Below are 20,585 nucleotides of genomic sequence, written 5' to 3' on the forward strand. Positions count from 1 at the left end.
AGAGAGCCAACCAATTCGTTTGCGATCAACTCTAGGGAGCTCGCCCTTCTCCCCTTCAGGCCGGAAAAGGCCGATCCCGCGCTCTGCAGCCGGTGGCAGGGCTGAACCACACACGGCATCCCTGTGTCCACGAGACCTGGTTTGCCCTCCTGGGCCAGCCACACACGCTTTGGGTCGGGAAGTGCTTAAAGCAAAGGCCCATCTCCCTGTAAAAGCACAAGCTTCCCACTACACGTAAGCACCGAGACCCAGCAGCGACCTCTGATGGTGCCACGGCCCCTGGGGCTCTCTCAGGCACTGGGGCACAAGGCCCTTACACCTCCGGGCCATCCCCGGATCCCAGGGAAATTCCATGAAGGAGCGCGCCTCCGCAGGACCGCAGCGTCCTACACGCGTTCCGACTATACCGTGGGCCGGCCCCCACCTCGGTAACAAGCCCCAGAAAAGCCTCACCAGATGACCGGCACCCAGTGTCCGTGGACAAGCCTGCCAATGCCCTCCACTCGTTCCCTGCAGGGTCCACGCCGGCCCCATTTCGTAGCAGCACGACACCCTTCCCCTCCGGTTCTCCAAGGAGCCCCCTTGGGAGCCCCCCAAGGGGGCTCCTGAGGGCGCTGCTATGACAGCCATTTGCCGAAACAACCCCACAGCCCTGGGGATACCAAATCTCAGAATGAACCAATGAAGCCGCCTTAAGAATCATGAAACGCTCCTTAAACTGGGCATATCGCTACAGACCCTCGGGTGGGCGCCAACGCGGCCCCCACGGCCCTGTGGGCTCTCTCTGCGGATCCTTGGACGGGGCCCTCGGGCGCTTCCACGAGCGAGCAGTCTAGAACCGCGGGCCGGCACCCAACTCGGCCCCCACGGCAGACCGAGCAGGCAGACCCGGGAGGTCGGAGGCCCCCCACGGCCTTGTGGGCTCTGCGGCTCCTTGGACACGGCCCTCGGGTGCTTCCACGAGCGAGCAGGCAGACCCGCGGGCCGGCACCCAACTCGTCCCCCACGGCCTTGTGGGCTTCTGCGGCTCCTAGGACGGGGCCCTCGGGCGCTTCCACGAGCGAGCAGTCTAGAACCGCGGGCCGGCACCCAACTCGGCCCCCATGGCCTTGTGGGCTCTGCGGCTCCTTGGACGCGGCCTTCGGGCGCTTCCACGAGCGAGCAGTCTAGAACCGCGGGCCGGCACCCAACTCGGCCCCCACGGCCTTGTGGGCTCTGCGGCTCCTTGGGCGCGGCCCTCGGGCGCTTCCACGAGCGAGCAGTCTCGAACCCCGGTCCGGCACCCAACTCGGCCCCCACGGCCTTGTGGGCTCTGCAGCTCCTTGAACGCGGCCCTCGGGAGCTTCCACGAGCGAGCAGTCTAGAACCGCGGGCCGGCACCCAACTCGGCCCCCACGGCAGACCGAGCAGGCAGACCCGGGAGGTCGGAGGCCCCCCACGGCCTTGTGGGCTCTGCGGCTCCTTGGACACGGCCCTCGGGCGCTTCCACGAGCGAGCAGTCTAGAACCGCGGGCCGGCACCCAACTCGGCCCCCAAGGCCTTGTGGGCTCTGCGGCTCCTTGGACGGGGCCCTCGGGCGCTTCCACGAGCGAGCAGGCAGACCCGCGGGCCGGCACCCAACTCGGCCCCCACGGCCTTGTGGGCTCTGCGGCTCCTTGGACACGGCCCTCGGGCGCTTCCACGAGCGAGCAGGCAGACCCGCGGGCCGGCACCCAACTCGGCCCCCATGGCCTTGTGGGCTCTGCGGCTCCTTGGACGCGGCCTTCGGGCGCTTCCACGAGCGAGCAGTCTAGAACCGCGGGCCGGCACCCAACTCGGCCCCCACGGCCTTGTGGGCTCTGCGGCTCCTTGGACGGGGCCCTCGGGCGCTTCCACGAGCGAGCAGTCTCGAACCCCGGTCCGGCACCCAACTCGGCCCCCACGGCCTTGTGGGCTCTGCGGCTCCTTGGACGGGGCCCTCGGGCGCTTCCACGAGCGAGCAGGCAGACCCGCGGGCCGGCACCCAACTCGGCCCCCACGGCAGACCGAGCAGGCAGACCCGGGAGGTCGGAGGCCCCCCCACGGCCGGGTGGGCTCCTGCGGCTCCCTACGGACCGGCCCATGGGCGCTCCCAGGAGCGGGCGAGCCCTGGGGATAAGCAGCACCCGGGGGCGGACCCCGGCGGTGCTGGCCCCCGGCCCCAAGGGCATTCACTTCTCAGCCAGGATTCGCCCTGAGGCGCACACACCTTATATATCTGGTGGTACAATCTCCCAAGAAGGGGATGAATTTTTGAATGGGAGAGTAACCGGGGGCAATCTGATATCGCCTCCGGGCTCCTGGAACTCTGCCTCGGCATCGAGATCAAATTTTAGCCCTTACCTGGCTCCGGAGCTATAGAAAAGTGACGGCAAGGTAGCGACTGCCGATGGGACAAAAGTCAAACAAAGATGCATCTGAAGGGGCGGGGGCAAGGGCGGGGTCGAGAGACCACCGCTGCCCCCCAAGACCCCCAAATTCATCTCGTTCACCTCAGAGCGTCTCGAGTCCGGCTCGAACGGAAGGGGGCGGGGGGGGGGGGGGAGTCTCCAGCAAGGCCCAAAGTGACCAGCAGAGACCTCCAGGCCAGCATGGCGAGACCCTGGCCGCAGAAGGCCCATTTGGAATTGTTTTTTTTCCGGGAGGGGGACAGACTCCCCACTCGACTTCCTGGGGCCCCAGGGGTACGTGGGAACTCCCGGGACACGCGAGCACGCTCTCAGGGAGGACTTAGCTGCCCCCCGTGCGGGGACTGACCGCCAAGCCGAAGCTTTGCAAGTCCTCAAGGGACTGCCATGGCCGGGGTGGGTTGTAGTCTACAACTGAAACCGGGTCCTAACACGGAAAACACGCTCTGATCGTCTTCATTTTCTCTCCGCCTGTTCTTGTGCTTTGCCTTTAGGGATCTAACAGCCGGGCTCCTTGCCCGCAGACCAGCAGGCCGAGCCGGATCACACCGTCCCAGAGACACTTGGGTGCAGAAGCCACTAACCCGACAGGGGGCCCAGTGTGCCGGGACCCCGTCCTTGGGGACAGCGTTCACAGGTGGCGGGGAGCTACATGTCACCCAATCAGACCTGGCAACCTTGTGCTTTCTCCCCACTTGCCCTTTCCTACCTTACTTGGCTGAGTTAAAAATCCTCTCTGGTCGATACACCCGGCGAGGGGCCTATCCCCTGGCTGGACCCTGGTGGCACACGTGGCTCAAATGGGGGACCACAGTTCTCCGTGGAGTCCCTGAGGCTCTGTCAGGTTCGCTCTCAGGACATTTGACAGAGGAAGGAAGCAGAGGTGGCTTGGGTCTGACCTGTCCTCCAGCCCAAGACCCCAGAGCTCCTCATCTACTCCGAATGCTCACCCCCTCCTACCTGCAGCGGTTGCTTTCATGTCACTAAACATCTAGACACGAAATGCACTCGGCCGTGGCATGTATCAGGCAAAGAGCCCAGAGCACTGGCTGCGAGACATGTGTGTTCCTAGCAGGACTTACCTTTGCACCCACGTTTTCCTCCGTGTCCCACACGGCCTGCACATGGGTCGCACCGGGGACCGCCTGCGGGCGCCGGTGCCGTGGTTTTGCCGCAGCCCAGACTCCCCACAGCGAGGCTCTATAGGAGACAGAAGACAAGCCCGGCAGGGCCCGTGGGGGACTGAGGAGCTGTGTCCTGGGGCAAGCGGCGACCATGCCGGCTCACGCCCAGAAGCGGTTTCTCCGTGGCCTTTCTTAGTCCAAGGAGCCGGCCAGGCTCCCACGGCCTCACAGCCTGCTTACACATCACTGGTGGCCTCACTGTACCCCCATGGGGTGGGAATGGGGGGGGGGACAGGAAGGGGCCCATGTCCCCGTTTCCCATTCAGCAAACATGCCTGTTCCTCACTGAAGTAGGTGAAACAGTTCCCGGAAACTGCCTCGAACCCCAGGCGCCGGCGAGAAGGAAACAGATGCTGCTGGTTGGGGATCATCTCCTCCCGTGGCCCCGCTGTGTCCGGCAGCAGCTGGCTCCCAGGCCCAGATGGGACTTGTGCACTCAAGCGGCCATAAAGGCACGTTCCCTTTGGGACTGCCCTTCCCTTTGCCCTGAGGCAGGTGTGGGGGCCCTGGGGTCTTTCTCGGGGGCACACAGGCAATGTGCGCGGACAATCTTGCCACCCACAGTTCACATGAGCACAGACAGATGAAAGGGAGCCTTTTGAGAGCAGCAGAGAAAACGTGGGCCACCCCTCCCCTCCCGCCAACTTCTGTGCAGAGGGCCTCGCCGCCCCTGCAGCGTGAGCATTCCGTCGCAAGGGGACCCGGGACCCTTACGGCCCGCGTACACTGCCTGACGCTGTTCCGCTTGAAACACAGGACAGGCTTAGGGAAGTTTAGAAATTACGGGGACCAAGGAGGAAGCACAGGGCTGCAGAGCAGCAGAAGGTCTATTTCTATCGAATGGGAGAGCTGAACAGCTGCAACAGGTGCATTTCCATAGAATGAGGCCGCTGGGACCTGCAAAAGGCCTGAGTTTACTAAATCCGGGGAAGGAGCCCCTCCTCCAGGAGGAGGAGGAGGAAGCCCAGGGGGAAGAGGGAAACAATAAGGGCGGAGCGGGGAGAACCTCACCTGTCCCATGTGAGGTTGGACCTTTGGGCTCAGGAGTTTCCATAGTAACCAACCCGGGGATACAGTGACCCATCAGAGGGGACACCAAGGCACAAGGCCCTGCGGCCTTTACAAGGTGTGCCCGTGCATACCGCGGGCTCTGCGGTATTCACCGGGATGTGCCAAACCCGCGGTGCTAGCCGGGACGGCCATGAACAAGCCGCAGGGAAAAGGAGCTCCGTGGGCCCCTTCCCCTCTCCCCTCGGGGGAGTCTGTGCTTGCTCTTCAATAAACCGCCACCGTGGCCCGGCCACCTTCTGCCTGCGGCTTCCTTCTTCCACCGCGGCGGTCAGAGGATCCGGGTTCCGGTCCGAACATTCCCGGTCAGTCTGCTGGGGACACCGACCCGTTTCCCACCCGAGAGCCAGGAGCCACGGCTCTCAGACCTTATTTGGGCACCGGGACCATCCGGACTGCCGCTTACCCCCGAGCCTCTAGCCCTGCCTCGCCGCTGGCTCATCCCCTTTCGAGATCCTAGCTGACCGTTTGCAGTTCAAATCCTCGCCTCCAACAGGGTCCCCAAAACTCGGGGACCGCGATGTCACCCTGGGGCATGCTGGTAACGGCGGTCATTATAAGGTTCTCCCTCCTCCCAACTGGTGGGCGGAGTTATGACATTACTGGCACCTGTCACAGAGACATCTCCAAGACATTGAGCCATCAATCAGTGCCTGCCAAAGTGTCCTGGAGCCCACCCCTTCCTGTTCTGCCCTGGGTCCAACCCTCTCCTGTTCCTCCCCTTAAAAAGACCCCCAGACCAGTCACGTGCTGCTGATCCTCCACGTCCAGGCGGCAGCCCGGCTGGGTCCATCCCCCCTCCCGACTCCTTCCATTCTGACTTCTCTACCTCCGTAATGAGTCCCGCTCATTATGGGGAATAAACTTTACTTTAAAGCTCCTTGGTGGTCAGTTTCCTGCGCCTCAAACCTTACAGTCATTAGAAACCAGCTGTGATGGACCAGGAAGGAAAAGGTCCGGAGGGGACTCTCTTTGGGCCAAAAAGAGCCCTCCTGGTAGCAGTAACAGCTACGAACCACAAGAGGGCGACCCTGTCACAGGGTCCCAGCCCCGGAGCCCTCCGCTTCACACAACAGGCCAAGAGCTTGTGGAAAAGGACCTTCTCTTGTGTGTGTGTTCCAGGGTTTTCAGGAAAAGCACACCCGGCACCAGGCCCTAGGAGTCTGGGCGCTGCACACAGGAAGTGCAGGGAGGAGCAAGAATAAAACGAACGGAGAAATGGGTTTGGAAGGAAGTGTGAGCGTTCGATGGTCTGAGGAGGCTCTCACTAGTCCTGAGAAGGAGAACCCCTATTTTGTAAAAACAAAACAAAACAAAACAAAAAACAGCCGCTGTTTGGGATTTCCTGCTGTTTTTCTAAGACGGCCTCTTATTCTGAAAAAATGTTTGCCTTCTAGCCTGCTTGTAAAAGGAGGATCATAAAATTAGCCGTCTGACCTTGCAGGCCAAGACTAGGTATGCCCATACATTTGGCTGTGTTTGTTTTCAAGGACAGCAGCGAGCGAGATAACCGCTCATGGCACAGAGCTCCTTAATAAAAAGGGAAGCTCTGCTTGTACCTTTGCTCACAATTTGAAATCTTTTTTCTCTAAGCCCACCGCGGTGAAACAAGTGAATCTCCAAACTCTCCCGCCTTGATTGTCATGGGTCTCTGTAACAGTCCCTCATGGGAGGAACACGAGTGGGCCCGTTTCCACTCCCGTTAATCAAGGGCATTTGCACCACATAAGCCGTCACGTCGGATCTATGGCCTCGGGACCGATATTCTGCTCATTGTTGCAGGCAGGGCTGCAACTGGGGGGAAATTGGTGCTTACTGAGGAGGGTCAGATACATATAATAAAAAGTCCACATAATGAAGAAGAAAAAAAATCACAAGGAAAGTTTAACTCATCCATTGGGAAACCTGGCTAACGTCTTTCCCAAATAACCCCCTAAGGGTTTCATTTTTATGTCCTGGGCATCCGGGATGTGTGTGGTTATAAAAATACCAGCAAACACCTGTTCCGCACCCTGCATTACCATTTTCTTCCCACCAGAGGGCGCGCTTGCTCCCTGGTTTATGCCTGCAGGGTCTGTTTGTGGGTTTTTTTTTAGCATATTATTTTTTAGAGAGGAAAGGAGAAGGATAGAGAGCTACAAACATCGATGAGAGAGGAACATTGACCAGCTGCCTCTTGCACAGCCCCCACCGGGGATGTGTCCGCAACCAAGGTACGTGCCCTTGACCAGAATCAAACCTGGGACCCCTCAGTCCGCAGGCTGAGGCTCCATCCACTGAGCCGAACCAGTTCCGGCTGCAGGGTGTTTTTAAACACGTGCAAAAACTAAGTACTTGAAATGCTATACTGTGGGCTACAGTGCATGTATGTGTATGTGCACCGTGACATGGCTTATTCAAGTCCTATAGAGTTCACCTCACCAGTGTGAGTGATGGGATCTCATTTCAGTCCCTAGCATGTTGCAGTTCTGTGGTTCCCTGTCTAGCCTGGCTGGTCCCTTTAACCAGCAGTCACCTCGCTCACCTAGAACCTTAGTTATTTCAGCGAATGATTGCTTAATACCGCTGCTCCGGTGCTATTTGCAAAAACAAACAAAGGTAGCATCCAGACCTCTGTCACTGTCCAGGGGAGACTGTGATTGGCCCGGGTTCACCCCTTTTTTTGTGTGTAATCCTCACCCGAGGACATTTTTCCATTGTTTTTAGTTTATTTTTAATATTTTTATTTCAGAGAGGGATAGAAACATCAGTGATGAAAATCATCCATCGGCTGCCTCCTGCACGCCCCCTACTGGGGATGGAGCCTGCAACCCGGGCATGGGCCCTGGGACCCTTTACTCACTGAGCCAAACCGGCTAGGGCTCCATTGACTTTAAAGAGGCAGGGAGGGGGAGAAACAAAGAAAAACATCAATTGCTTGCCTCCTGCACTCCCCCAATTCAGGGCTGGGGATTGGCCTACAACTGAGGTATGTGAGCTTGACTGGAATCGAACCCAGGCCCCTTCAATCCAAGGGCCGATACTATCCAGTGAGCCAAGGACCTAGTTTGTCCTTCTTTACAGCCCTACCCTCCCTGTGGGCTCAAGGAGGGGGAGCGCACCTCCGGGCCTCTGATCCGGGGTGGCCCTGGTGGCTTGCTCTGGTCAGTGGCAAGAGGCATTGTGTCCACGGTGTGCTCAGACCTGAGAAACCCCAGTCATTCCCTCCGTGCCTGGGCCGTCACCCAGCCTGGGCAGGAGAAAGCAAGAGCTGAGAGCAAACAGCGGCTGCCGTTCACACCAGTTTTATTAACGTTTAAACATCCAAAGGTTTCACAGACGGAGGCCTAGTCCAGCTTAAAGACACACACACACCACTGGGCGCACAGCCCGGGCAGCAGGCAGTGGGTGTCTGTTCCGCTCTGAGGACCAGGCGGTGAGAGCTCAGAATGTGAATTAGAAACTACTGCAGCCGCGGGAGCCTTCGGCGAAGCTTGACGCCAACATTCCACGTTCAAGGCAGGATCTTGTCCCCGGCGGCCGGGCCCCAGACACTCAGGAGCCGTTGGCGATGGTGTCTTCCTCCACCTCCTCCTCCCCGTCGTTGCCGGGGCCTGAGGAGACACAAAGCCAGTGGTCGGCAAACTCATTAGTCAACAGAGCGGCAAGTGCAGTTTGCTGATCACGTCCCAAAGAAAAAGATGGCAGAGGCGTCTGGTTCACGACGGACTTCCTTAAGTGAGACGTGAACAAATATCGCCAGGTTCAGGCCTCACAACCCCCAGGGCCCGGGACACCCCGTGGGAACCACCGTCTCTGAACGGCTCACTCGCCTTCAGCTCCAGCGGCCCTTCCAGCTGCCAGCCTCGCTAGGGGCCCGGCCACAGTCTAGCCCTGTGGTCAGCAAACTGCGGCTCGCAAGCCACATGCGGCTCTTTGGCCCCTTGAGTGTGGCTCTTCCACAAAATACCACGGCCTGGCCGAGTCTATGTTAAAAAGTGGCATTAGAAGAAGTTAAAAAAAAAAAAAAAAGGGCTCTCAAAAGAAATTTCAGCCAAAACTGGTTTGGCTCAGTGGATAGAGCATCAGCCTGTGGACTGAAGGGTCCTGTGTTCGATTCCGGTCAAGGGCATGGACCTTGGTTATGGGCACATTCCCAGTGGGGGGGGTGCAGGAGGCAGCTGGTCGATGTTTCTCTCATCGATATTTCTAACTATCTCTCCCTTCCTCCCTGTGAAAATTCAATAAAATATATTAAAAAAAAAGAAATTTCAACGGTTGTACTGTTGACGTTTGGCTCTTGTGGACTCATGAGATTGCCGACCACTGGTCTAGCCAACCAGGCAGGGTGCACCACTGTGAGTTTCCACTTGACACCCCGTGCCCAGCCCGCCCGTGCTCATCCTGAACTCGCCGAGGGAGACCCGGTGCCAAGTGCTGCAAGTAAGCACCTTGCTGAGTCCTCCCACAGACCTTGGAGCCCTGACTAGTGTGGCTCAGTGGCTAGAGCATCAGCTTGTGGAGTGGAGGCTCCTGGGGTCAATTCCGGTCAAGGGCACAATGTTTCTAACTCTCAATTCCTCTCCCTTCCTCTCTGTAAGAAAATCAACAAAAAAAGCCCAGGCCCTCTGACACTACATTCTGCATCGCTTCTCCCCCAGGAGCATCTGCAGGGACCGTGAAGGTCAGGCCGGGCGGCCACAGGCCCTGAACTGCGTGGGGTCACTGTGGTGACATGGCCCAGGACGCGGACGGACGGACAGACAGACGTGCGCTCTGACCTGCTCGGCGCTCCCTGCCGGGGATCTGGCCCGACTGCAGCAGGCCCTTCAGCCGCTCCACCTCCGCCAGCGTCGACGCGCTCGCTATGGCGTTCTGGGGACGGACAAACCGTCACTGCCTCCGCGCCCACCCGCCGCCCCACAACCTTTCTCAATGGCAACGGGAAGCGGTTCCAGTGCAATCAATGCCGGGGGAAGGGTTTAATCGGCACAGAAATCCGCCCAAAACCCGAAACATGAATTTCCGAAATTGCTAAAGAAACACAGACCCGCCTCCAGGAGGGGAAATAATCACGGCGTGCCCTGAAGTGCTACAAAACGGAATTCCGATGGGATCACGGCACTGGATATATAGGAGGCAACATTATAAAGTCAGCATTTCTCACTGATCCAAGCAGGATCTTTCAGTAAAAACTTAGGGAGAGAAAAAAAAGAAGAAAAAAAAAAGTAAGGCAGACACTGACTCCATACACAGAGTTACCAGCTGTTGAAACTCGCACGTCCTGGGAAAATGTAAAAGGCCAGAGCTGCCCCAACTTCCACTGGCTCCTGCGCTTAATTCAAGCCGGAGTCTGGGCAAGTAATAGCTCCTAGTTTCTCCGTTAACAAACATTTACTGTGCCCGGCTGGTGTGGTTCAGTGGTTGAGCATCGGTCAGCTTTCAATTCCAGGTCACAGTACATGCCCAGGTTGCAGTCTCCATCCCCAGTAGGGCGCAAGGAGGAGGCAGCCGATTGATGGTTCTCCCTCATGGATGTTCCTCTCTCCCCTCCTCTCCATTCCTCTCTGAAATCAATAAAAACTTATTAAAATACACAACATAAAAACCACAAAGAAGGTTTAAAATGGGGGTGGGAACATCCGCCCAAGAAATCCTTTGGCCTGGCCCTGCGAGGCGTTGTGGGAGTGATTACGTGCTGGGCCACACGGAGGGGCTGATGGTCAAGCCCATCACTCTGGTGGCCCGGGAATGACCTTGTAACTCTCCAGAGGGCCTGGGCAGAGAAGAGGTGCCCAGCCCTGGTTTAAGGCAAGAACAAAACCTCCCCGGTAAAGGGAGCCCACTCCCGTGACAAGGCTGCCGAAGGGGACACTGCCAGCTCCCCACGGAGGGCCAGCTCCTGTGGCCCTGCCGCCCGCTCCTCCCACAGGCTGCCAGGACCAGGACCAGGCCGCGGGGAAAATCCGACAACGTTTTCTTTCCCAAGTTAGCGTTACAAACCGACAGCAAAACCGTTAGACACTTAAAAACCCCAATAACAATATCAAACCTGAAACCCGCCAGGGGATGCTGACTCCCGATCAGTCACACTTACCTTGAGCTTCACCTTCTGGAAGTCCAGCTCACGCACTTGGGGGACCTTGTAAATGACGTACAGGCGGTAGTGCTTTTTGTTGGTCACGGGGTTCCTGAGAATACTGCAAAGAGCCAAGGTCAAGTTCAAGGGAGACAAGTCCACACGGGGCCTTCCGGGGCGTTCCCACAAACCCCCGAGCACAGAGCAGGGGACAAGCCACTGATGTTCACCTGCAAGGTCACAGGGAGCATCGGGGAAGGAATAACAGGGCACTGGGCGGAAGGGGAGATTTGCACTATTTTCTCTGTGGGGTTCTTGTTGAAGTTCACACCGGGAACCAGATGGCCAGCCCGGCAGACACTCACCATGTCCTGTTGTTGTTCACCAGGAGGTTCTTCAGTCTCCTCAACAGGGGGAAGCCGTCCAGCTTCCGGATTTCATTGTCAGAAAACCAATGGCATCGAACTGGTCCAAGGTGGCACCCGGATTCCCGATGACAAGGGTTTTATATCCTGTGACGGAGGAAAGCCCACGGGAGGAACGACAGGACTGAAAGGCACCGAGGCCCATCAGCAGAACTGGTCAAGGGTTCAGACCGAGACCCGGCGCCCCGAGGCCGAACCAGACACGGGCCCACGGGTCCGGGCCGGGAGCGACCCCAGTCCGGTCCCCAAGCCGCCGGCCGGGCCAGGAGCCCGCGGGATGGTCCCTGGACCTCCCGGCGCAGCTCGCCCACCGCGGGGGCCCCGAGGCCGCCCGCTGCCCGCGCTCACCCCGAAGGCCCGGCTCGCGGCCCCGCGCGGCGCTGTGCACCGCGCCGCTCGCTCCATCCGCTCCGCCGTCCGCTCCGCCATCCCGCCGCCTCCTCCCCCGGCCGCGGCGCCCGGCGCTCCCGCCATACAGTCCACTGTTCGGCTTCAGACACACTTCCCGGCGTGCCCCGCGCTCACCAGGACGCACCTCCCTTCAGTCCCGCCTCCCAAACAGCCGTACTTCCGGTCGTACCTCTTGACCTTAAGCACTTCCCAGCATGCCACGCGACCGATGCCACACGCACCTTCTGGGCACGCAACGTGGCTACGCTGCCACACTTCCCGGCGTGCATCGCGACTAACGCGTGACGCACTTCCGGGCGTACATAGGGTCCGCTGCCACTACATTTCCCAGCGTGCGTTGTGCCTGTCGCTAAGCAACGTTTATTACTGAGGCCAGCTTAAAGAGCCCGCCGCTGGGCGTCCAGGCCAGACCAATGGAGGAGCCTGGCTCCCATTCTCTTGCGGTTTGGAGATCCAGGGCCCTTTGGCTACGTTCTCCGATTCTGGTTGGATTCTCGGGGATCGTCTGTGGAGCCTGTAGGGTCCTAAATTCCAGACATTAGTATCCGCCACTTCAAGAAAATGTTAAAGCTCTCCAGTCTGTAAAAGGTTCCTGGAGGGGGCCCGGGAGAGGTGAAGACTCCAAGCAAAGAGCGCCTCTCACGGGAACGGGGTGTCGGCGGGCTCTCTGGCCGCCTACCAAGGGCATTCCTGGGACAACGGGCCACAGGGCCATCCCGTCAGAGGACTGGAGGGCAGACACGCATCAGAGTGAACACCCGATGCTGATGGTTGTGCAGGACAAGGCCCTGGTTTACATGAAATCGCCCTTTCTATTGATATTTGGGAGAAAAAAATTAAAACATTTGCGGAGTATCACACGGGTAATTTCAGATTGCTCGTGAAGAGAGGTCTCTGTGCTATACTTGTCACTCTACTGTACTCTTGCTTTGGGATGGCTGGAAAAAAAAAAAAAAGTTTAAGCGGTGCAATACCAGATGTGTCCACAAGACGGCGACATAACATCCCAAAAGCGGTGTTGCCAGGTATATGGATTAATAAGGGGGATTTTTTCTCCCATAGATGCAGGTATTACTGATGAACTAAAACTCTTTGCAAATGCTCCTTTTTTGTCATTAAACTCGACGTTTCTAGGTGTTAAAATACCTATGATGTTAACGCCTTCAGGAAATATGACATGAAGGTTTGAAGATTTGTTTATTCTAAATAGAATAAGTATCAAATTGGATATATGTGCACATGCCATTTTGATTAACGAGCTTTAAGAAAAAAATGTTTTTCTTCAATATGTTATGTATCTCAGAGGGGAAGGGAGAGGGAGAGAGAGACATACCAAAGATTAGAGAAAACCATCCATTGGCTGCTACATGCAAACCCCACTCTGGGGATGGAGCCCACAACCTGGCTTGTGCCCTGACCGGGAATGGAACCACACGACCTACTGCTTCATAGCTCGAAGTTCAACCACTGGGCCACAGGGGCCTGATGGAGGGCATGCAGTGTCTTTAATGGTCTATTCTGCAGTCATAGCTCCAAAGAACACAGACAAAAGGTACTTTTGCTTGAAAGTCAGAGGTGCACTTACCAGGCATTCCAGGCTCTGGGGCCTCCGGGAGGGACTCTGCTCTCAAACCCTCACCCCCAGCCTGCGACCCTGCAGCCATGGTCAGGCGGCCCCAGCACAGGGTACTCCCGATTCACCACTTCCTCTGGCTCCTGAAGTGCCACATCCCAGGCCTCCTGATGCTGCCACCTCCCTTTCAGGTCTTCCCCGCCCGCAGCCCCGCAAGCCGGCACAGTCGCCACCGAGTCTCTTTGAGAGAAAATAACCCATTTCCATTGGTTTCAGTGACGGGGATCTACATCCACGGGGAGAATCGGCTGCCTCCTGCATCTCCACACCAGGCGTGGCGGCCCCAACACGGGCATCGAACCAGGAATCGGATCTGAGACCTTCCGGTGCACAGGCCGAAGCTCAACCACTGAGCCACACTGCAGGGCGCAACCAGGTGCAATCGCTGTGCCCGGAAGAGAAAGACTGCTTGCCTGCGGGCTGTTAACTCAGCGTGAACACCGCCTTGACTTAGCGCTCCCACTGCATTTGCATGAGTCTGATCCACCCCTGCGAGGGTGGTCCCCCAGCTCCCCATCTCTTGGGGTTTGGAGGTCGGGGGCGCCTCGTCTCGGTCCCTGTTCTGGTTGCCTTCCGGGGGGTGTCTCTGCAGCCTGCAGGGACCCCGATTCCAGACATTAGTATCCGCCGCTTCTGCAAAGTGTTAAAGCGCTCCAGTCCGTGACAGGTTCCGGGAGGGGGCCTGGGAGAGGCGAAGACTCCATGCAAAGTGCGCCTCTCAGGGAAGGGGGTGTCGGCGGGGTCTCCGGCCGCCTGCCGAGGGCATTCCTGGGACAACGGGCCTCATGGCAATCCTGTCAGAAGACTGGAGGGCAGAGATGAGTCAGAGGGAACACCCAATGGGGATATTTGTGCAGGACAAGGTCCTGGTTTACAGGAAATCGCCCCTGCTATTTGGGAGGAAAAAATTAAAACGTTTGCGGGGTCACAGGGTATCACATGGGTAATGTCAGATTGCTCGTGAACAGAGGTCTCTGTGCTATACTTGTCACTCTACTGTACTCTTGCTTTGGGATGGCAGGAAAAAAAAAAAAAAAGTTTAAGCGGTGCAATACCAGATGTGTCCACAAGACGGCGACATAACATCCCAAAAGCGGTGTTGCCAGGTATATGGATTAATAAGGGGGATTTTTTCTCCCATAGATGCAGGTATTACTGATGAATTAAAACTCCTTGCAAATGCTCATTTTTTGTCATTAAACTTGACGTTTCTAGGTGTTAAAATACCTATGATGTTAACGCCTTCAGGAAATATGACATGAAGGTTTGAAGATTGTTTATTCTAAATAGAATAAGTATCAAATTGGATATATGTGCACATGCCATTTTGATTAACGAGCTTTAAGAAAAAAATGTTTTTCTTCAATATGTTATGTATCTCAGAGGGGAAGGGAGAGGGAGAGAGAGACATACCAAAGATTAGAGAAAACCATCCATTGGCTGCTACATGCAAACCCCACTCTGGGGATGGAGCCCACAACCTGGCTTGTGCCCTGACCGGGAATGGAACCGCACCACCTCCTGGTTCAGAGATCAAAGCTCAACCACTGGGCCACAGGGGCCTGATGGAGGGCACGCGGTGTCTTTAATGGTCTATTCTGCAGTCATAGCTCCAAAGAACAGAGACAAAAGGTACTTTTGCTTGAAAGTCAGAGGTGCACTTACCAGGCATTCCAGGCTCTGGGGCCTCCGGGAGGGACGCTGCTCTCAAACCCTCACCCCCAGCCTGCGACCCTGCAGCCACGGTCAGGCGGCCCCAGCACAGGGTACTCCCGATTCACCACCTCCTCTGGCTCCTGAAGTGCCACATCCCAGGCCTCCTGATGCTGCCACCTCCCTTTCAGGCCTTCCCCGCCAGCAGCCCCGCAAGCCGGCACAGTCGCCACCGAGTTTCTCTCTGAGAGAAAATAACCCATTTCCATTGGTTTCAGCGATGGGGATACACATCCACGGCGAGAATCGGCTGCCTCCTGCACCCCCACAGCAGGCGTGGCGGCCACAACCCGGACATCGAACCAGGAATCGGATCTGAGACCTTCTGGTGCACAGGCCGAAGCTCAACCACTGAGCCACACTGCAGGGGCGCAGCCAGGTGCAATCGCTGTGCCCGGAGAGAAAGACTGCTTGCCTGCGGGCTGTTAACTCAGGGTTCCCACCGCCTTGACTTAGCGCTCCCACTGCATTTGCATGGGTCTGATCCACCCCTGCCGACCGGGGTCCCCCCAGCTCCCCATCTCTTGGGGTTCGGAGGTCGGGGGCGCCTCGGCTCGGTCCCTGTTCTGGTTGCCTCCCGGGGGCCGTCTCTGCAGCCTGCAGGGGCCCCGATTCCAGACATTAGTATCCGCCGCTTCTGCAAAGCGTTAAAGCGCTCCAGTCTGTGACAGGTCCCAGGAGGGGGGCCGGGAGAGGCGAAGACTCCATGCAAAGTGCGCCTCTCAGGGAAGGGGGTGTCGGCGGGGTCTCCGGCCGCCTGCCGAGGGCATTCCTGGGACAATGGGCCACATTCCGATCCCTCAGAGGACTGGACGGCAGACACGCATCAGATGCGGGTGGTTGTGCAGAAGGATTTACAGGAAATCGCCACTGCTATTTGGGAGAAGAAATTAAAACGTGTGCGGGGTCATGGGGTATCACACGGGTAATGTCAGATTGCTCCTGAAGCAATACTTGTCACTTTACTCTAGTTTTGCTTTGGGATGGCTGGGGGGAGGAAAAAAAAAAAAAAGAAAAAAAAAAAAGAAAAAAGTTCAAATGATGCAATACCAGATGTGTCCACAAGACGGCGACATAATTTCCAAAAGCGGTGTTAGCAGGTATATGGACTAATAACGGGGATTTTCCCCTAAAGATCCAGTTATTAATGATGAACTAAAACTCCCTGCAAATGCTCCTTTTTTTTGGCATTAAACTCGACCCTTATAGGCGTAAAAATATCTATGATATCAACGCCTGCAGAAAATATGACATGAAGTTTTGAAGACAGTTATTCAAAATAGCATCCGTATCAAATCGCATATATATATCCATCCACATACGTGCACTTGGCATGATGCTTACCGGGATTTAAGAAAGTCTATTTTTTATTTTTTAGAAAATATATTTTTATTGATTTTTTACAGGAAGGAAGGGAGAGGGATAGAAAGCTAGGAACATGGATGAGAAACATGGACCAGCCGTCTCCTGCGCAACCACCACTGTGGATGTGCCCGCAACCAATGTACATGCCCATGACTGGAATCGGACCCGAGACCCCTCAGTCCATAGGCTGATGCTTTTCCACTGAACCAAACCGGCTGCGGCAAATCTTTTTTTTTTTTTTTTTTTAATAAGTTAGGGATCTCCGAGGGAAAAGGAGAGAGACAGAGAGAAATGCAATGATTAGAGAAAACCTTCCATGGGCTGCCTCCCGCACGCCCACTCTGGGGATGGAGCCCACAGCCTGGCATGTGCCCTGCCCGGGAGCCGAACTGCACGACCTCCCGCTTCATAGCTGGAAGCTCAACCACAGAGCCACACCGGCCTGAGGCATCGGTGGTTTGAACGGTCTCCTCTGCACTCAAAGCTCCAAAGAACAGAGACAAAAAGAATATTTGCTTGAGAATCAGAGGCGGACTTACCAGGCACTGAAGCGCCGGGGCCTTCGGGAGGGACTCTGCTCTCCAACCCTCACCCCCAGCCTGCGACCCTGCAGCCACGGTCAGGCGGCCCCAGCACAGGGCCCTCCCGAGAGAGACACCACCTCCTCTGGCTCCTGAAGTGCCTCCTCCCAGGCCTCCTGCCGCTGCCACCTCCCTGACAGGCCTGCCCCGCCCGCAGCCCCGCAAGCCGGACAGCCGCCAGCGCGTTTGTCTCTGAGAGAAAATAGCCCCTTTTCACTAGTTTCAGCGACGGGGATCCACATCCACGGCGAGAATCGGCTGCCTCCTGCACCCCCACAGCAGGCGTGGCGGCCCCAACCCGGACATCGAACCAGGAATCGGATCTGAGACCTTCCGGTGCACAGGCCGAAGCTCAACCACTGAGCCACACTGCAGGGGCGCAGCCAGGTGCAATCGCTGTGCCCGGAGAGAAAGACTGCTTGGCTGCGGGCTGTTAACTGTTAACTCAGGGTGAGCACCGCCTTAACTTAGCGCTCCCACTGCATTTGCATGGGTCTGATCCAACACTGAGGAGGGGGTCCCCCTAGCTCCCCATCTCTTGGGGTTCGGAGGTCGGGGGCGCCTCGGCTCGGTTCCTGTTCTGGTTGCCTTCTGGGGGCGTCTCTGCAGCCTGCAGGGGCCCCGATTCCAGACATGACTATCCGCCGCTTCAGCAAAGCGTTAAAGCGCTCCAGTCTGTGCCAGGTTCCGGGAGGGGGGCGGGAGAGGCGAAGACTCCATGCAAAGTGCGCCTCTCAGGGAAGGGGGTGTCGGCGGGGTCTCCGGCCGCCTGCCGAGGGCATTCCTGGGACAACGGGCCTCATGGCCATCCCGTCAGAGGACTGGAGGGCAGACACGCATCAGAGGGAACCCCGGATGCGGGTGGTTGTGCAGGAGAAGGCCCTGGTTTACGGGAAATCGCCCCTGCTATTTGGGAGAAAAAGAAATTAAAACGTGTGCGGGGTCACGGGGTATCACACGGGTAATGTCAGATTGCTCGTGAACAGAGGTCTCTGTGCTATATTTGTCACTTTACTGTAGTTTTGCTTTGGGATGGCTGGACCAAAAAAAAGAACGCACACAAAAGCTTAAACGATGCAATACCAGATGTGTCCACAAGACGGCGACATAACATCACAAAAGAGGTGTTACCAGGCATATTGATCAATAAATGGTATTTTTATGAATTTTAGGGTAAGGGATAGAAATCCATGGTGAGAATCGACAGCCTTCTGCTCCTCCACACCAGCGATGGAGGTCCTGCAGTTGGGCTGGCCTTGGCCACATCGGATCAGCTCTGAGTAGGTGCCCAGCTCATTCAGGAATTCAGCTGCCCCAGCAAGGCTGTAGGTGGGGGGGAAAAAACAGCAATTAAAAAACTATTAAGGCCAAAACCGGTTTGGCTCAGTGGATAGAGCGGTCTTCGGACTGAAAGGTCCCAGGTTTGATTCGGTCTAGGGCATGTACATTGGTTGCGGACACATCCCCGGTGGGGGTGTGCAGGAGGCAGCTGGTCGATGTTTCTCTCATTGATGTCTCTAGCTCTCTCTCCCTCTCCCTTCCTCTGTGTGAAAAATCAGTAAAATGTATTAAAACAAAATGCCCCTTTCCCCGACACCACCCTGTTCCCAAACACACTCCTGGTCCCAGCTCTCTCCGTAGGACTGACTGCCCTGGTGGCAGTGCCTTCTTTAGCTCAGGGGGCGGAGGGGGGGAGGGGGAGGGCAGGTCAAGGCTGTGCTTCCGAGAAGTGGCTGCTTCTGCTTCGAAGCATCAAGTGCAGCTGCCGGCCTCTCAGCTGACTGCACCTCTGAAGCAGTGGAGGGTGGGGAGGCATCGCGCTCTTGGGACGGGAAAGTGTCTTCTAAAGAGGAAAGGTGCAGGTGGAACCGGCAGCGGGCACAGCGTTCACACCGGGAACTAGATCGCCGGCCCCGCAGACACTCACCATGTCCTGCTGTTGTTCACCAGGAGGCTCTTCAGTCTCCTCAGCAGGGGGAAGCCGTCCAGCTTCCGGATTTCACTGTCAGAAAACCAATGGCATCGAGCTGGTGTAGGTCACACCCAGATCCTCCATGACAGGGCTTTTATATCCTGTGAAATAGAGAGGAAAAGCCCACGGGCATTAATGAGCTTAAAAGGTGCTAAAGTACATTAGCAGAACTTCCGGTAGTTTGGTTCAAAAAGCTAGCATTCAGTTCATAAAGTGTTCGCCTAGACCAGGCCAGGGTGGCTCAGTGATTGGCACCAGATAACCCAGGAGGTCTCGGGATCAATTCCAGGTCAGGGCACAGACTGAACCATCCCGTCCCTAAGGCAGCGGCTCTTCGCCTTCTTCCTGAGGCACCTGATTGGCCCAACAGAGAGCTGCCCATTAGTCCTCCCGCTTCTTTGCTGTTGCTAATCCTCACTCTCCGGTGACTTTCAGAGAGAATGGAAGGGAGGGAGAGAGAGACATGTATGTGAGAAACACATGGGCTCTGCACACACCCCAACTGGGTCCCAGAGTGAGCCTGCAACCCAAGTACCTGCTCTTCTTTTAATTATTTTTTAAAAACTGATTTCAGAGAGGAAGGGAGAAGGAGAGAGAGAGAGAAACATCAATGATGAGAATCACTGACCCGCTGTCGCCTGCACTCCCCACTGGGAATTGGGCGGAAACCTAGGCATGTGCCCTTGGCTGGAATCGAACCTGGGAACATTCAGTCCACAGGCTGACACACTATCCACTGAGCAAAGCCGGCTAGGGCCAGGGACCTGCTCTTGACCTCGAATAAATCCCTGCCCCTTCAAGTCCATGGGCCAACGCGCTAACCACTGAGGGAACCGGGCCAGGGCCTGAGAGCACTTTCCTTTCACGAAGTCCAGGCCGTGGAGGAGGCATTTCGGGGCTGACTGACCAGCTGGCTGCCCTGGCCCGGGGAGCCCGCCCTCTCTCGGGTCTGACATGGGACGCGGGGGTGGAGGATGCCACGGCTTGGAGGGGCTGAGCCTTTCGCGGAAGAAGGAACAGCCCCGGGAGGGACTGGAGAGTTCCGAGTCCTCACCGCCCCGCGGCGCCGTTTCCAGGACAGACCGGCCTCCTGATGGGGCGTCTGGGGGCCGGGGCCACCGAAGCGGCGAAGGAGGAGGCGCAGGGAGACCATCGCTTCCCTCCCGGCCTTCGCCTCCCCCCGGCTCATCAGAGAGAACGGACTCGGCCGCGGTCGCTGTGGCCCGAGCGTCCCAGGGTCTCGGGTTCGAGTCCGGTCAAGGGCACGAACCTGGGAGGCAGGTTCGATCCCTGGCCCGGGCGGGGCGTGTGCGGGAGGCAGGCAGCCGATGGGTCTCTCTCACATCCACGCTTCTCTCTCCCTCTCCCTCTTCCTCTCTCTCTAAAGAGAGAAAAAAGCACCAGCACGTGCCCTGTCCACACTCTGCCGCCATCGCGCACCGTGTTTCCTGAGAACCAGCCGCTCGCTCGGCGCCGGGTTCACGGCCCCCGAGTCCAGGCTCGGCGCCCGAGCGGATCAGACCGAGACCCGGCGCCCCGAGGCCGAACCGGACACGGGCCCACGGGTCCGGGCCGGGAGTGACCCCAGTCCGGTCCCCAAGCCGCCGGCCGGGCCAGGAGCCCGCGGGATGGTCCCTCCGGCCCGCCGGCCGGACGCACCCCGGACCTCCCGGCGCAGCTCGCTCACCGCGGGGGCCCCGAGGCCGCCCGCTGCCCGCGCTCACCCCGAAGGCCCGGCTCGCGGCCCCG

The 20,585-nt window shown here is 57.5% G+C and overlaps 1 protein-coding gene and 1 pseudogene across 1 annotated transcript in view; both read right to left on the reverse strand.

The window, feature by feature from the left end:
* Positions 1 to 6,924: 6,924 nt before the first annotated feature.
* Positions 6,925 to 20,585, reverse strand: part of PCSK6 (proprotein convertase subtilisin/kexin type 6) — a 52,781-nt gene continuing 39,120 nt past the window's right edge. The window contains exon 23 of the transcript XR_006741362.1: positions 6,925 to 6,940. The gene's annotated coding sequence lies outside the window, so the exon portion shown is untranslated. The remainder of the gene's footprint in view (positions 6,941 to 20,585) is intronic.
* LOC118717019 lies at positions 7,949 to 11,605 on the reverse strand (annotated as a pseudogene).

The sequence above is a fragment of the Pipistrellus kuhlii genome, unplaced genomic scaffold (genome assembly GCF_014108245.1).
Source record: "Pipistrellus kuhlii isolate mPipKuh1 unplaced genomic scaffold, mPipKuh1.p scaffold_m20_p_128, whole genome shotgun sequence".
NCBI lineage: Eukaryota > Metazoa > Chordata > Mammalia > Chiroptera > Vespertilionidae > Pipistrellus > Pipistrellus kuhlii.